The sequence below is a fragment of the Pseudopodoces humilis genome, chromosome 3 (assembly GCF_049639895.1).
Source record: "Pseudopodoces humilis isolate 2021_Gansu_Grassland_sample_001 chromosome 3, ASM4963989v1, whole genome shotgun sequence".
NCBI classification, from domain to species: domain Eukaryota; kingdom Metazoa; phylum Chordata; class Aves; order Passeriformes; family Paridae; genus Pseudopodoces; species Pseudopodoces humilis.
Genome location: NC_142202.1, coordinates 71,043,957 through 71,062,410, shown reverse-complemented (window position 1 = coordinate 71,062,410; position 18,454 = coordinate 71,043,957).

Sequence of the window (18,454 nt, the reverse complement as noted above, 5' to 3'; positions counted from 1 at the left end):
TTAATATGTTTTAAATGTATATGTTCAAATGGCTTAGAAATAAAGTTTTCCATTATGCCTCAGAAAACATTTGGTTTGGGTTATAAAGATATAGAAACTACAGGTCCCTGCAGAAAGAATAAACTTTGGAGCCAGAGCACCAGAAACATGCTTCCATGTGAGATTTTCACATGTCTTGGAGAAGAACCTCTCAATACTTGGGAAAGGGAAAGAAAGAAAACTATATGCAATTCACCAAATCTGAAGTTCAAACTAAATTGAACACTTTGTAAGGTTATCCCATGAAGTAGTGCTTTAGCCATCCTGTATAGCAATTAATTTAAAATATTACCTCTACAATTCCAAAATGAAGGCAAAAATAAGAAGAATAATAATAAAAAAATTCAATTCCAGAAGTGCCTTTTAAGAAAGGCACCTGATTTCAGTTGATGCTAGATAATTATAATAATTATAATTCACTTTTTAAACATTTAGGGATAACTTTAGCATCTTCTCTGAAGAAGTGTGAGTCAAATTTAGTCCTGAATAACACAATCCAAAGATACTGAATATCAAATATTTGTGTTTCTAGTACTGCAGACTCTGTGCAATTCAGATGTGGACCAAGGCTTCGCTGTGCCTTTTCCTCACATGGCCAGGTGGTAGAGATGCTTCTTGCATTTATGCACTACTACTTTCAATCAAAGTGAAGAACACAAGACAACAGGTAGTTTGCATTCAGAGACATGGGGGAAAATAATGTTATAGGTCATGGTACACGTAACATTTGCAGCATGGTCACAATCTGGTGTATTGTAGACTGTGAAAAAGGAAAAGGGTTGAAGGTTGAAATTTGCAAATTTCAAATAATGGCAAAGTTATGTATGTTTTTACAGAGAGCTTCACCTTGACTGACAGAACAATGCAGAAAGAGGGCGTTACTGATGTGAAAGGTTCCTGAATGTGTGATGACAGATGGTGCCACGGCTTGTCCAAGATGGCAGTGTGGCAGCAGTCTGTACACAGGAGAATTATGTTGTGCTTGATGTCGGGGGAGTGGATGGGAACGTGGGAGGAGAGGGGAAACCTGCTTACAGCTGTGGGCACAGAGGAATGAGCAGGAAATGGGCTCTGTCAAAATCAGGGATAAGCATCTTGTGAAAGGATGAAAGCTGGACTGGTAATTTTAGCTGTGTAGAAGTATGAGGAAGGTGAAAGCTTTGAAGTTTTGTGTATCAAAATTTACAGAGAGCCTCGAGAGTCCTAAACTGAAGGTTCTGGACAAGCTCAAGGCCCAAGCAACAGAACACCCAATGATGTTAACCACAGTGACTGGAAAAAAGCAGTAGCAAGGAAAGCTTAGAAGACAGATTAAGAGCTCTGGTGAGCCATACTGAGCTTGAGCCGATGGCGAGACATTCAGAGAGAAGCAGACTGAGCTTTGGGCTTGGCTAGACTGGAGCAGACGGGTGGATTTGAGTCATCAGTGTGAGCAGTTGGGCTTGTGCTTACAGACGACCTTCACCAGTGAGGAGGTGCCCTTTCCAGTTGGAGGAGGGAAGCTGACCGAGGACAGAGCCCTCTGGAGCTCACAGAAAGCTGGAGAAAAATGAGGGCACGTTATTCTCCTGTTCCAATATGTGATTTGTTGATAAGAAAATCTTTTAATAACTAATTTCAAACCCTACAACCAAAACTTTTCAAGGGATACATTTGAATGTATTGTGGGGCTGGTACAAAAGCCCTATGTGATTTATTCAGTAAATAGTCACTTTTGTAGAAGAATTTGACGTTTGTCAAGTTACAACAATATTACTGAAAATGAATGTTGTTCATGAATTCTGTTATTTTCTTCTCTTGGAGAATTGTGCAGGATTTTCAAAGATCCAATATGCATTAGAACAAGTTAAACATTTTTCTTTTTTCTTCCCCTGGAAATTTTAATTCAAATTTTGCAAACTTTTTTTTCTTTTTTTTTCTTTTTTTCTTTTCTTTTTTTTATGTTTTTTTTATCCCTATGATTTCAAATTCTGACAGAAAATGTGAAGAAGGAGAAGTTGAGACAAATTTCATGGAAATAAATTTCTCTTCTGAATATTTTTATTACATGTTCTTCCTTTGCACTCAGTCTAGACGGAGATGATATTTTTCAGTGCCTGGAACAGGTTCCTGAGTACAGCCAGAAAATATGGAGCAAATCAGAGAAATTGCAGAAATAAATATGACACATTTGAGTAGAAAAAAATTCCTCACAAACTTCCCTCTAATTCATTGCATCTAATTAGTCTAATTTATTTTTGCCTCTTGGCAGGTCTCCTATTCTAAACTCTGCACATGCCTGAGAGTCATCAAAATGCATGGGACAGGACCAAGGTAAAACAAGGCCTCTGCCCTATAATTTCATAGAACCATATATAATTTCATAGACTATTCCAAAGCACTGCTGAAATTACCTAGGTCAGAAGAACCCTTTATGAATCTTGAGAAAAAAATTTAAATGAGCATTTGTACTATATAACAGTGATATTATTTAGCTCCCCTTCGCCCCATTCCTCTCGTATGTAATGGGATTGTGATGTCAATATTCTTCACCCATTTCTGATGTTTAGCTTCTGTAGAACCAACAGACAACTGCTAAAAGTTATTCAATCCTTTACAAAAATGATTTAATCATCTACAGTTAAATATTCTAGAGGAAATAAAAGTACTTGGGAAAGAAACCTAAATGAGAGAAAAGCAAGAACTAAAGACTAGGACACCACATCTTCTGCAAGAAGGGTCTTGCTTGCCTGGTAGACTTTCTTTGATCTCTAATTGTGTTAGATGTTATGTTGTTGATGTTAGTGCTGTAAATAATCCCTCTCTGAATTCACTAATTAAATCTTTTAATATTATTCATTCCCTCATACCAAAACTTACTTTAGTAATTAAAAACGTCACAGTAATTTATTCTGACCGTATGGCTATTTTGTCAGTTATTTATTTAAATAATTTTATCTTATTACAACCTCACAAAAAATTCATCCTCATCATTTAATTAGAGATGTGTGTGAAAAGCCAAGAGGCATTTGGAGTTAGGCTGTGTTTGTTCACTTTATTTATGCGCTTACTCTTGCGAACATCAGGGTATTTGCAAAGGTATAAAGGGTAACAGTTGTTACCACACCAAGTAAAACTTGCAAAATATCTCAGTTTGCTTCATGATAAGCATGTTATCTAAATCTTGTAAGCACTAAAGAGATCAGAAAAAGAAATGTACCTTTCTCTTGTGTAATGCTACCTGGATTTTCTTTTTGTCTTGTGGGAGACTGGCATGTTGCTGTAAACCAGCCTTCTTAATCACTTGTGCACTCACTGCCCTTCTACTGATACCACTCACATGGAGAAAGACACATTTCTACACAGCTCTTAGGATTTCTCTTTTACCAAAACTAACTGAAGGTGGCTGCCTACGTTAAGATCTTTGCTCACAGTGGCGGCTCTGAGCTGGGGGGTTTCAGCCAAAGACACATTGGGGCATCAGACAGACTTGCTCCAAGACTCAAACCTTCAGGAAAAGCACAGTAAATTTAGTAACCATGCCCCTACACCTACTAAAGAAACTGAATTTGTCTTCTAGTTTCAGGGTAGTAAACCTAACAGCCTCATTTCCTGGAATGTGCTTAAAATTAACTCAGCCAGACCCCTTGTTCCAAGGAGTGAAAAAGTTGGCAAGCAGTGCTCTCCAAGGAAAATCAAGCACAACAAGTCCTTTGGTTGGAAACACAGGGCAGTCTTCCTTTTTCTCTTTGCAGAGCACAGAGTTGAAATCATGGTTGTCTGAGTTAACCCTTTTTTATTCCCTGGAGGCAGCCTGATATGCAAAATAGACACTGTGCCAACCACTGGGCTGGAGGAGGTGGCTTGCCTGCTGAGCCATCCACTTCCTACAGCCCACCATAGCCAGGGGAGGTCAACTTCCCCTGATTTACTCCTCTTAACTTCTCCTTTTCAGGATGATTTACTCACCAGTGAGGAGAGGCACTCAGCGATCAGACAGAGCATTATGTCTGAGCCTGACACTTCAGAAATCACATTAAAAAAAGAGATTTATCCACGTCTTCCCCACTTCCATTCAACCCCTCCAATCCCCCTCATAATCTGTCCCTGAATGGGCAAGATCAGGTTTGGAATGAAAGCAAGGAAATGAGGAAAGCCTGGGTTGCCCAGTTCCCTGGGAGTCTGCCTTAGAAACCACTCAACCAGCCCATGGCTCATGGCTGCACGAATCAAATTGCTGGGATCATGATTATGGGCAGATCCTCCATGGAACCTCATACTTCCATCACTCCATCATCCTCACCTTTCCTCAAGTACATGGAAGGACATCTGCAACACATGTGAGAAGAAATTTTATGTTACCTTATGCTGTGTTGATTAAACTACTTGAAGATCCTTCTGGAGTGACTCAGGGAGAACCACACCTGGTCCAGGAAAATGGAATTCTGGAATGGCACCACTGGAGGACCATCAACAGGTCTGTTGTCTAGCTTGCCCCTACAAAGCAGATGATGAGTAACTAGCAGGACTGAACACATAACCAAGTTTTCTGCCCATAAACCTAAACCTTTCTGCTAAAATCCTGTGCAGTGGAGAAATCTTGCATTGTTTTGCTACAAATCTTTCAGAATCCAATGCTGTCCCAAAAACGTGCTCTGAGAGCTCATTTACCAGTACATACTATGCTGTCTGGTACGGTAAAAAATGCCCAATCCCAAGAATCTCAGGCCACCTTCTCCTTTCCCCTGCCCTTGCATACCTGCACACTCAGCACTTCCCTCATGTAAAGCATGATCTGCCTCTAGGTTTGCTTATCACAGTCTCAAGAGTAAGTACTATGCAAAGTTAAAATCTGTTGAGCACAAGGGCATTTGACCCTGACCACAACCTGCTGTTCCTTTAACAAACAATTAAGACATTCCATGTGTGACTAAATTTGAAAGCAAACCAAGAATTAAACAGCTTGTTTTAAATAGGGATATAAATAAGAACCAGCCCAGCCATTGCCTAAGAGATAAGCCAAAACTTTGGGGTTCAATAAAAGTTCAGTCACTTCCGAAGGCTGAATATTTATTTAGAGAACAGGGTCATAATTTAGGGAAAAAGTCTTTATTTAGGGATTTTAGGGAACACAATGTCCCCCTGAATCTCATTTCTATTTGAGTAAGTTTCCTCTGAGTATGGATGATGCTAAAGGAAAATAACAAAGCCAAATCCATTCTTGCCTAGCACAAAAAATATTTATATGGGACTTCTAATTCTGGTGGGAAGTAGCAACAAACAAAATAGTTGCAAAGGTACCTGCATAACTCTGCACTATGTGTCTATCTCATGGCTTGTGAGAAGAGAATGCAGTAAAAAAAATCTTCATTTAAATCAGGTTTGACATGCAAGCTTGGCTGGCATAATACCAGTTAGCTTTTAAAAAGATGCTAACAAAAAATATTCAAATTTTTAAATTAGTGGCACCTTGCTTGATCAATTTCATTAGAATGGCAAGTGCCATTTCTTATATGAAATGGTGTACTAAATCCTTGAAGAAGCTAATTGAAATACATCTTCTAATTGTTAATATAGTTATGTGTTACAGTTCTGGATCCTATAACTTAGGAAAACCTAAAATAGTTTTAATGCTCTTTCTAGGTAAAAAATGCTATAATAAAACTGCATGTATCAGGAGAATTTGAAAGTAGCTTTTTAGCATGAAAATGTTCTCTGGCAGAAAAATAGATGTAAGGAGAACTTTGGTTCTGCTTTACAGTGTGAAGTGAACAAAATCAGTAATTAAGTTATGAGATCATGGAAAGTGACTATACCAACACATTCTTCGAGGTGATATGGAGTGCAGAGAGTTCGTTTTTCAGGGTTTGTAGATTGAAGATTACACATTAACCACTAACCTAACTGATAACTCTATGGACAGAGTCCGTTCTTCTATGTAACATGGCCCTACTTGCCCATGCATGATGTTTTATGAGAGCTCTAAAACTTATGCTTGCACTGTTTCCTTGCAGATTATTTTCCATGTAGGTCAAAAGAGCCTTTCCTAAAAGGTTCAGCAAAATATCTGAGGATTTTCATGTAGATAAAATGAAACTTTACATGAAAACTATTACAAGGAGGAGTTTTACTTCAGAATACAAAGTGATCAATTATTCCTATTAGTGTTGAATTTTGAAGAGCACTGCCTGCTATTTGTCTAAGAATTGCACACTACAGCCTATCACTGCAGTGTAAAGCTTAAATACTTGAAAGTATTTGAGTACCTGACAAGTATTGTGATTTCAAAGAGACTGGGTACATGAGCATCTTTGAAATCTTAGTACCTTCTACATAAAATCAAGAGTGGTAGCAAGGTCAAGGGGTTTTCGTGCTGCTTCTGATACTTCTTTTTGTGAGAGATTTTCTCTGAATAGCAGAGATTGTTAACATGTCTTAAGTTTCTGGTTTAATATTCTGTTTTAACAGCAGAGGAAGGTAAGCACACTGTAACAGCAATTACTACAACAATGGTAAGATTTGTTTTGAAAAGAAGAATGTTTTCATGCAATATTTTATAGACATGTTTCATGGCAGTATCAGGCAGTCAGATGAAAGTCAGAAGATCCACTTGTTCTGTTAAACACAGGGAAATATATAAGCACATAATGGTGTTATTCTCCTCCTAATTAAAATCTTTAGTGTCTGTGTAGCCATTATGGTAAGTTAACACTCAAATACAACACAGAGGTATCGATATTGAATTTTATCACCCTGTAGATCCTTTGTGATAGTTTTTTCTTGCAACCTTATGTAAATTAAGTGAACACATACCATTCATTAACTAGTACATACTTTTCTGTATGCATTTATAGCATTAACATTCCTTTTCAACCACAATTTTTTATGCCCCTTTTTTTCACAGACATGCTACAAAAGTGTTTAAGTCACCATGATGTTGAGGTTTTCTATTATTGGTAAAAAGAAATTATAGGTATTTTGTTGAAATCAAAAGGATTCAGAGCATTTCAATGTCTTTATCTCCAAGATGAAAGTTGTATCAAATTTTTTTTAACTTGCCCATTTGCTCCCATCCTGATCCATTTTCATTATGTGGCATACTTTGTTAATTCTACATTTAATATGTGCTTCCTATTTCAAATCTACTAACTAATGCTCTGAAATGTCAGCAGGATTTTCAAAACAAATCAGCCCAAATAATATTGATTACTTTCTCCCAAATTTCTATTTTTCCAATAAATTTCAAATTAACAGCTTTTCCACCATAAAAACTGAATATCAAAATGGAAAGAAAAAATTGTCCTAAAAAAGGTTTTATTTTAAAACTAGCAATGGTAATTTTCATTTGGAGTAATTTAAAAATGCATTTCTTCTCTGTAGTGTACAACAAATAGATTAAGTTTTCACTCATCTGTGGCAATAATTGCCTTCTTGAAGGCCTTCAAACCCAAAAATATTTAGAATGTTTTAATTAACTTCAGAGAAATCAAGTATTTTTGATTTCCTGAAAACTTACTTTAAAAGGCAGATAGTACCTTCTTGTTTGATTTTTACTTCTTTTGAGTAGCTTCTTGAAGATCAGAAAGTTTAGAGGTCAACGAGATGATCTGACCCTTAGTAAGTGAACCCCTAATTATTCCAAAAGACTGAGACACTGGGGATCTGGGTTCTTCATTATTCTCCAAAATGCAGTGTTTCCACTGAGCTCTGTTGAGAGATCCCTTTCCTCAATCAGCTCTTTGCCTGCCCAGCAATTCTATACTTTACATTCTTGTTTTGCAGATAACACCAAATCTGTCAAATGAAATATATACTTCGTCTTCCTTATCGTATTGTTTTACCACAAACGGTGCAGTGCATAGTATACAATTCTAAAATAGCACTAGAAACTATTATGTTCTGCTTCCAAAAGTGAGGCTCTCTGAAGTCCACAGGTGCTGGCAATATCTTTTGAAAGCTATTCAGGAGCTTGATCCAAAGCCAGCTCAAGCTAATGAGGCATTTTCCACTGACTTAAAAATGTTGCTCCTCAGAGTGCAATACATGTTAATGTGTTACAAAGAAATAGGTGCATTTTACTTTCAGGCTTTTAAGGGTGTTGTGTTGTGGAGTTTTTTTAAACAATCAGTTTAAAGGCTAGTTCCAAAGTCCACTGGACTCAGAAGGCTGAATCAAGTTGAAAATTCTGTTCTGTGAGTATTAATATTCCACTAAGGCAAAATTCAGCTCATAAATGCATCCATCACTTACCCAGCTGAATACATCCTTCCTCATCCTGCTTCTATTGAATATAGGCTGACTGCTGCCCATGTTTGCAAAGAAAGATCCTTGTACTGAGGCAATTTGTTTATAGTTAGATTTAGTGACTTGTGCTCCTAAGCTGTAATGATTAATTATACAATAATGGAAAAGTTTCAAGATCTAGCCCCTTTTTCTTTGGGTCTTATAGGAACAAAATGACAAAGTATTTTCTGACCCATACTCTGTGAGATGCCCATTTTTTTAAGGCATTTTATTAACACACACAAACACAGTTAAAATGAGTAAGAACTGGGGAATCCATTCAGTAAAAATAGTGGCTGGCCAGGAGTGAGCTCCAGTTAGGAGTTCTGCATGAGCTAAATATGACATGTTACTTCTTTACCACTATACACCTCAGTGAAATGGATTAGTCTTATTATAAAAAGAACAGCCATATTTTTGTCTTTCACCTATTTTTTACTGCAGGTTCCTGTCTTTTAACTTTGATTTGTATAGCTGCACTGTCTGCTGTGTGCTGGTGTCCCAACAGGACCCTTTGTTTCCTACCTTTGAAAACATTCAAAACAAACAAGACCCTTTCTCTTCCCATAGACAGAACACACAATATTAATGGTTATCTACCTGTGATAAGCAGAGCAGTATCATTTTACATGACTTGAAAGGGTCATCCATATCGTCGAGCACAATTAACTTGTCTTACTCTCACAAAATGGGCTGGGGGAAGTAACTAAGAGGCCATACTTCTTCACATACCTGGAAAACAGTTCCAGGACAAGGAGATACCCAAAAGACAGAAAAAGATTCTAAACAACAAGCACAATGGGCTTTCTATTGAGAAAAGAAGCTGTATTGCACCTTTTTGATGTGATACTCTCTGTGGTACCTGTGTATTTACAGAGATGATCAGTTGCATACAAGTTTGAACAAGTCGAGCTGCAGGATTTAACTTCCTGCTTATCCCACTTTTAAAGAAAGCAAACTCTTTGAAATATTTCTGGAAAGCAGAGTGAAAGTTGTTTTGAGGATATATCCAGACTTCAATAAAAAGTGTTCTGAAATGTCACAGAACTTGCACTGTTTCTCTGTTTGGGTTTTTGTTGGCAGCCTGCCTAGATCAGAGGAGCAAACTAAGAATGAGTGGTAACTCCGCTTCTCTGAAGGAGGCTTTCACACCCTACGGTACCTTTCAGTTCTCAAAACTAATGTGAAAAAAAGATTTTGCTTAGAGGAGAAAATGTCCAAGTAATCACTGTGTGGAGAACAATGTTTATAATTCAGCATGTGAGCATATCCCCTCTGAGTCAGCACTGACTCAGTGTCCCTGCTGATATTTAGGGTAGTGCCATAGTGTTTCATTCAGAGGTAATGATGTTGACCACTTGGGCTGAGGAGAATGGCATAACAGTTGTCACAATAACACAGCTATTAAATGCATGACGTGACCAAATGCCATATCAAAGTACTGCTCTAGCCACATACATTATTCCTGCTATTAAATTAAATAGATTTCACTTCCTGTCTTAAATACCTGGGTAGTACTGCTGCCAACAAGGTGCTGACTTTCAACAGAAGAATGGTTGACTGTCTATAGCACATCCTTTGTCCTTTAGAGTTTTTTCCGACAATGCTTTAGGGTCTTTTAGGAGAAAATAACCTGGTTAGTGCAAAATTTTTTTTGTTAATAAAATCACAAGTTTGAATCTGCCATTTTCTTTTTACTACTAATGAAAAAATCTTTACAATGTCAATCATTTTGTGTCTTTTCCCTTAGTAAGTGAATAGGGAGAGATGGTCAGAAGAAAGCTAGCCTTTCTTGCTCAGATGAAATTTAAAATAGAGAAATAATTGAACAATTCCTACTTCCTATTTTTTTTTATTTTAAAAAAAACCTGTAATTTTCTTTTTTTAGCAGAAAAAATATGCCTTGAAAAGAAAACAAAAATATTCCCAAATGATTCTTGTCCATTTTAAATTATTCTGTGATTCTGTGAACCCTTTCTGTGTACGTTTTTACCTTGATTAGAAAAGGAAAGTTGGAAATGCTTCAGACATCCATTTTTATTTTTTTGACAGTGATTAAAGCTAAATTGGTATGCTTTGGTAAAGAAAGCAGAGAGTCCTTTCCTCCTCTTATCCTGTAGTGTCAAATTTTTTAGAACAGGCTGTCGAGGGCGGGTTTTGTCCCGCGGGGAGAGCGGGGTCCCCGCCAGGCAGCGAGGGGCTGAGGACGGACCAGCTGTGTCGGTGCCCGCAGCCCACGGCTGCTGTAACATGAAGCTCGGGAAAGGTCAGCGGCCGCGCTCTGTAGTCTGCTCTCTGCCTATCTGTGCCATCTCTTGAAATAACAGCGACTTCCAGGACTCCTTCACCTTCTTCCCTCTCCGGCCCCGGCATCCCTTCCCTCCCCAGTCCTTCTCTGGCACACATCCTTCAGCGCCACTCTCTTTTCTTCCTTGAGCTTTTCCTGTTGTCATCACAAAGACCTCTATGTCCTTTATTGTACTGTGTCCTCTCATTGCCTGGCTCAAAGGCTATCTCTGGCTCTGGAGATAAAGTCTTCAGTAAGAAGGACGGAGATTTAATTTGAAAAAAAAGCACCATAAAGGGTTAAGAAAAAGAAACATGCCCGTGCCCTGTTTTGGGAACAAATCCACTCTCTCTGTTACTTAGTCACAGGTAAAATCAAAAATTGCCCTTAATTATCTACTATCTCCTTATCATACCCAAACTTTTTGAATTTCCTGCAAAATCTATTTATGATCTGTACCCTTGAAAACTTGGAATCAGTTCATTTGGGAGAAGCTTCCATATTACTCTGCCAAGAGGATTACCAAAATAGACCTGCATTGTTATTTTTGAGTATTCGTGACCCTTCGTTCGTTTGTTTTAAAGGGATTTTTTTGATTGAAGCTGTTTCGCCTTGGTGACAATGAAAGTTGAAAAGGGTGTTTTAAGCAATATAAAGGTAATTGTTTAAGTTTGCAGTGCAAGTTATTTCAGAGTGATCTGTGTATTTGAAAGAAGGAGACGGCTTCTGTAACATGCTATATTATATGGCAGATCAGGTACTAAACAACTTCACTAACCTGGAACTGGAACTTTGGGTAGAAAAGTAATTTCTTATGTATTTTTAGGACATAAAGTCTTGATTAAATTTTCTTCTGAAATGAAGAAAACATCCTTGCTGCAAGAGCCATGCTTGGGGCTGCTGTGGCTCCTTTTCCCACGTGCTTCTCACAGATGTGCCAGCAGTAGGTCTTTTGCTGCTGGGAGTGTTTGTCACTAGCAGGGCCTCCTAAACACCTGCTCAGGTGGGGCTCAAATGCACTGGTGAAACCTCTGCACAAATCTGCCTGGTGACTGGCAGGGGAGGGGGAGACAGGGTTTGCTGTTCACAGACACCAATCCTATGCAAATTAAATGTCTGTCTGAAGAGAGATACATTGGTGAGTACGGGAGTCCCTTTTCTCTGTACATGTAGCAGAGAAAGCACCCTGTGCACTGTCACACCACAGCACCGATGGCATTGAGGAGTAATAGCAACCTCTTCTCTCCCTTGCATTGCTAAACTGTTTTGCTGCAATACAGCATAAACACAAGAAAAAAATCTCTGGCATCCAAATCACATTCCTACCTGGAATGTTTGACGTTTGAAAACAAGCAAGCAAACCAAGTGAAAATTCTTAACCTAATAGAGAGACGATGAGCAGTGCACATAATTTAACAGACTTTATCATTAACTGTTCCCCGGTGCCTGCTGAAATATTTGACCAGACTCTCCAAGGAAATTCAGTTATGATTAAGTAAAAAATGTCAGTATGGCCTATTTAAAAAGAAGGTATTTGTAGTAAAATAGCTTGAAAATGTTCCTAGGACAGACAGATTATTTCCAAAAACTTCTGTGCGTTTTGCCACAATATCGTTCCTGGTTTCAAAAAGAGATCTCAGCTTGTACAGACAGAGGAATCAATATAAACTCTGATTGCTGAGGCTTCATTACAATTTAGGAGCATTCTTATATCCACTCTACTGAAGATAAATCTCTTCCTCAGCCCCAAGTACCTGCAGCCGTTCAGGACCGGGCACTGAAGTAGTGCTTTGAACACATATATAAATGTATTTGTAAATAACTCTGTATACATACGTTACCTTCTCAAACGTCATGGTGCCTACTAATCAGTGGTTCGTCTGCATTGCTCATTCTTTACTTTTGAATCTCCTAACACTCAAGGCAGATCTGAGCTCCAGAATTACAGAAGTGATGTGTCCTTCCTGAAAGTTTTACTGGGAGACCTCTGAAAGGAAATTATCAATTTTCACACAGAGAACAAGTATTCCTTGCCCTTAACAAAGTCATAGATGTCTGACTATACCATTGCCAAATGCCAATTAGATAAACACCCTTCTCATAAATCTGGTGGAATAATATGCCATTTGCAAGAACATCTACTGAAAAGTAATATTGTAGCTCCAGAAAATATTACTCTTTCAAATGATAATTTCTTAAAATTATGGATTATTCCATAACTCCACTGAATAAACATGCTTATAGGAATATGCATGCATTTCTGTCCCCCACATCCTGTGTTTATCTTCTAAAAATGATGACCAAAGCATTGTTTTCTTCATTAAGATAAATGGTAGGATTTCAGGTCAATAAATTAAACTAATGTCTCACTGGAGGAAGTCTTAATCTTTACATCTCTTCCACCTTTCTTTTACACAATTTCTACCAGAATTTTTGACAGGTTTATTTGACAGGCAAAATTATGGTAAAGAGTGATAGATTTGACATAAAGTCATTCCAAAAACTGTGTGAGTGAATGGTAGAAAATATTTAATGGCTTTGTGGCTGTAGTGAGTAATTCTGTTGGCTTTGATGGCTTGATTTAAACTGTAACCTAGAAATATTGTTATAAGTCCAGCTCATCCTACATGCCACACACATCCACATCACAACTGCCACTTTTCTGTCATCTCTTTCCAGTGAGGAGTTTCCATCTAATCTCCATAGATGATGACCTAGCTTTGCTTATTTATGTTCTTTTGCTGGGGTACAGCAATGTGATGTACACAGGCTTTTGAAGCTGAAGAAATATCAAATGACATGGGACACTACAGCATATGAATTATCTAAAGCTATTGGAAAACTTTTTCAACTTCTACAAATTGTTACATGCACAAACCAAGAGATTCCCATGCCATGTGAAGACCATGGGCAGCAAAACCCTTCCCCTGCTCTAATGAAACTAAGTGTAATAAGGATGATGGTCTTCGAGGAAGACAAATTATCAGAGTTCATGAGTGAACTCCTGTCTAAAGAATTCCAGCAACTTCCCTTCCAAGGGCCTAGCACCTTGGGGCACATTTTTTGAATAGTTTGCCTTACATAATCATATTTGGAACAGAAATTAGAACATATTTTTCAGCCATTGAAACAGAGTTGATGGAAAAATAATACAAAATTACATCTAAGATAAATTTATGGATGGGATTAAATATGATGAAGATGATCTTCAAGCATGGACATTAATATTTAAGCCATCAGGCTTTGTTAGTTTCATGACTGGACCTTCTGATCACCACTAAAATAAATGTGATCTCAGTTCATGAGTTTAATTGTGTCACATTAAGGAAAGGCTTTACTTTTCTGCTGACCACTAGCAGAGACCAAAGATTTTTTTTTTTCTCTTGACATTAAACTTGACTCCAAATTTGTTTTGTGTTTGAAGATAATTTCTTCCCGCTCCCTTCTGCAGCAATAAACTACCTACAGTAAGAAAAAGGATATCACATAGGAAGTGCTGGGGCTTCTAACTCTCTTGGGTGCATAACATAACCACCAGATGCAGGAGCAGGAACACATTTTCCCTCATGCCCAATTGGTGAAGCCCATAGGTATCTGGAAGGGGTGAGGGCTTCTCCAAAGAGGCAAAAATAAATCAATTGCTGCAGCCCTGTGAGCAACATAAGCAGGACATTGCCAGTGATCGTGATTTCCCTTACTCCCTTCTTGTGGCACTACACCGTCCTGCAAGAATCTTCACATGCCTTTTTTCTGTGGTATGCTGGGAATTATATGGCTTGATGGAGGCATGTGGAATACATGTGCTTAGCATCTTTTTAGGTCTTTTGTCTGGGCTCCGGTCTGTGTGATAGTTTAATATTCCACAGTATATTAAAAAGAAAAAAAAGTCACTGATTCTGTACCAGATCCACACAATGCACTGCGTGCCTCTCCTCTTGGGAAGAGGACAAGAAAACAAACCTTTTATGCATGTATGATGAACACTACCTGTGCTACTTAATGCATTAATGGCAATTACTTGCAAAATTCTGGCAACTGAGCTGTAAGACTCTAAAGCACAGACAAGAATAAAGTACAGAAAAGTGACACAGACAAGCAGAGATTTCACTGTTTAACACCATAAGCATTTTTAGCATGCTAAGCATAAATTTCCTTCAATTACATAGATAGGGGAACTCAAAGGTAAATATAATTGTTAATTTTCCCAGCTTCTCTATCTAAAATATGTTACTTATTGACCATTTGTACTATGAATAAGTGTACTTAAAGACACTTTAGTGTAAAGTGTTACTGTCTTCTACATCTTCACTAAATGTTTGTAGAGTCCTGAGTGGTTTGCAAGTCAATTAAACCACTGATAGAACAGAGATAAACACTTCCTATTGAGAAATGTCACATCAGTCTTTCTGCTTCATTTCATCGTGTCATTTAATGCACTGAATGGCACTCAAGTGACACAGCACCAGCTATGATATCATGGCATGGGCTATGTAACATGCTGAGCCACGTGCAGATGGATAAACAGTATTGTACTTGTACCAACTGGCACAGATTGCAGACACAAGCTGTCATGTATTTTTTCTTAGGGCACACTAACCTGCAACTGAAGTCTTAATAAATGGACCTTCTCCCATGCATTACTCTCTAAGGAGCAGCATGCAGGCATGTGCAATTTAACACCTGCTAGCTCTCCCTTCTTTGAAAATTAACAAGTGTGGCAACCAGTGTTGTCAGGATCTTTTTAGGATTAGGTTTCCTCTTGCTTTCTACAAATGGGAATGTCAGCAAACACTGTCACTCTGTTCTACTCGATACATCACTCACATTGTTCAGGTTAACAGATAAGGCACTGGAGTTTCAGGAGTGCTAACAGGTTGCAGTTCAGTTAGTGCTTGCAATTTTTCAAACAGATGAAGTATCTACCTATTACAAACTATATTTATGAAGAGCTCAAGAGGTCCTGATTTCTTAAGATCTATGTAGTTACAAGGAAGGTAAAAGCATTCTTGGTGAGCAGAGAAACCATATGTCCCTATTTTAATATGAGACCTTGTGAATTCGGTTTTAAAAATGCTTGAAAGCTTCCAGATTTTTATTTCGTTGTTTAGATGCTCTGATATGGTTGATAGCATGTTGTTTAGTAACGTCAAAATACATGTCAGAGTTGACTTTGAATTCATTGTTATATCGAGTACTATGTTTCATTCAAGTCTAAATTGTGGAGGAAATACACAGTAGTATTTAGAAATATTTGGAGCAATAAACACAGAGAAAGAAAAGATAGCTCAATGCACTTGGGACCTATTAGATTTGTTCTTGTACTTCAAATAAATGTTGGTGTCATATGATTCATATTTTATGATAAATTAATGCAGCACCCTGAAATAGAAATAAACAAGGCTCAATTTCTCAGAAATGTGCTTGCATTATTGTTGAATCGGAGCTTGGCATCAATACCAATGGAACACATGAAAAAAGTGTCCCTTTTTTTCTTCTACAGGAATATTTTTGGAACTCTGTTTTGAAAATACTGTGGAGCTTGTAGCTGCCGCAAACCAAAGTGCGCTAGGTAGCCCATATAGCCATGAATGAAACTTGCTGCATTTCCTAATTGAAGCAGTGACACAATATTTTCTCTGTTCCTCTTGCCAGCTAATACTGCTAAGCCTCCTGGCCACTGCCCCTGAACCATGCTTCCAGCACTGGGTGTGTCAGATGGAAGAGAGACATGTCCCTCTTTTCCATCTGTGCCTTTGCCCATAGAGTGCACCTTAATTTGACCTTGATTATTTTTATACATTCATGGCCCCTTTTTTGTGATGCATTTAAAAAAAAAAAAAAAAGAAAAAATTAGAAATTAAATTGGAATCAGGAAAATAAGATTGAAAATACCTGGAGACTTCACTTTCTGGTTTTGGGAAAGCAAAAAGACATGAAATAATAAAAAGAGAAATATGCATAGAAAACCAAATTCAGGGGTTTGTGTATATTTCTTGTCACCCTACTGTATACAAAAAGAAAGTCATTAAGGTTAAGAGTCATGAGAGTTCTTGCTGGTAAAATTGCTTTGTCAACAAAAGGGCTAAGTATATTAATGTATCATATTTCATCTCCTGCTCTTTCTGTCTATATATTATATGCTTGCTCATTTGAGTATAATAAACCCCTAAAATTTACAGCTTCTTCTAGGATTTTTATGTGAAGTTAACTGAAAACAGATTTTTCTTGGGGAAAGAAAACAAAACCCACTACAGTGTTTGCAACTGAAATGCTTCTGCTTTGGAATGAATTCTCTGAACAGAGGAGGTTCTCAGTGAACCACTGCTTCTAATTCTCTCTCCTGTGGGACCCTGTACACAAGGCTCTTTGGCAGATGGGAACATCCTTCTCACCTGTGCATGTCCTCCTCAGGAGAGCACAGCATCAGGTGTTTGCTTATTTACTCTGCTTCTGGACCTTTGGCTTGACCTGTCATTGCTCAGCAGAGAACTCGTCTGATGGTTACAGGGCTCTTCTGGGATGTGGGAATTTTGGAGTCAAACTCTCTGAAACTGAAGATCCTAGCCAGATTTCTTGCTTCCTGGATGAAGGGAAATCATGCACAATGTAAGCACAGGTACTTTCCTCTTTATCCAAGCTTAAGGAAATACAGGGCATAACATTTCTTCCCTGAGCACAGAAAACACATTTGAAGCTCCAAAGCATTTGGCACCCTGTTTCACAAGGGTGCCAAATGCAAGTGAGAAAAATATTCCTGACACTTCTTTTTTTCAGTGCTCATTGTAGTTTGTTTAGAAAGTCCTGTCATGCTGAGTAGAACACTCAGACAGGCATTCTTGGGTGCTTACCTCTTCCCATTCAGCTTGCTAGATACCTCACCCAGAAATCTTCCTCCACAGGTGAGTGTTCCGGCCTGTAGTGTGGGTTATTAAAAAGCTGAAATTCCTTCTGGTGCCTTGGCCTTAACAAGGTTCTTTTTAAGTAATAGACACTCAGCACTGGTGTGAGCCAGCTGTTTCAGTACATTCTCATTCTGTCATGGACAACATGTGCCATCAAATGCTGAAGGTCACCACGAGGTCATCTAGCAGGGCATTTGGGTATGGATGAGTCCAGGCATGGATGCAGCTGGACACAGAGCTCTTGCAAGAGAAAATCTCAGATCTGCAGTAACCAGAATCTAACCCAAAGGAGCTGTACAAATATTGCTGTCTTCAGTGTGAAGGAGCCACTCCAGTAGCTGCAGGAAAAAAAAACAAAACCTCTTCAGCTCAGGCCAGCTATGCAAAAGCAACATTAAGCCATTTCACTGTTACAACTTTAGAATAGACTAATGTGAAGATTATTGGGAAATCAAAAGAAAATCTTTAAAAATTACTACACTACACTACAGGTAAGAATACATATTAAATGAAATTTTCAGAGAGCTTGGAATATTAAAATATTAAATATTATAACATTTTGAAATAGGTAGCATCTTCCAAGAATTTCACCAGGTGCCTGGATTTTTTTGTCCTGGGGGAAAAGGGAGTGTGAAATAAAACCAGAGCAGATTGATAAATCTGTACTATAATGCTGCAGCAAGCCAGTCTTTGGGCAGCATCTCAAACTGCAGCTACTGAGACCAGATGCATTGCCCCACAGAACGTGTGACAAAAGTCGACAACACACATGGTGAGCTGCCCTTTCATACCTTAAATCCTGCACATCTTAACCTTCTAAATTGCCACAGTGGTCATGTCACAGTTTAAAAAATATCTCCCCCAGCTCCTTCGGTTTGCTACCCTGAGAGCTGCTCTTGAGGCTAGTGGAAGGCAGGAAGTAAGGTGCTGTTATTTTTTTCCATGTGTACGTAAAGCTTAATAG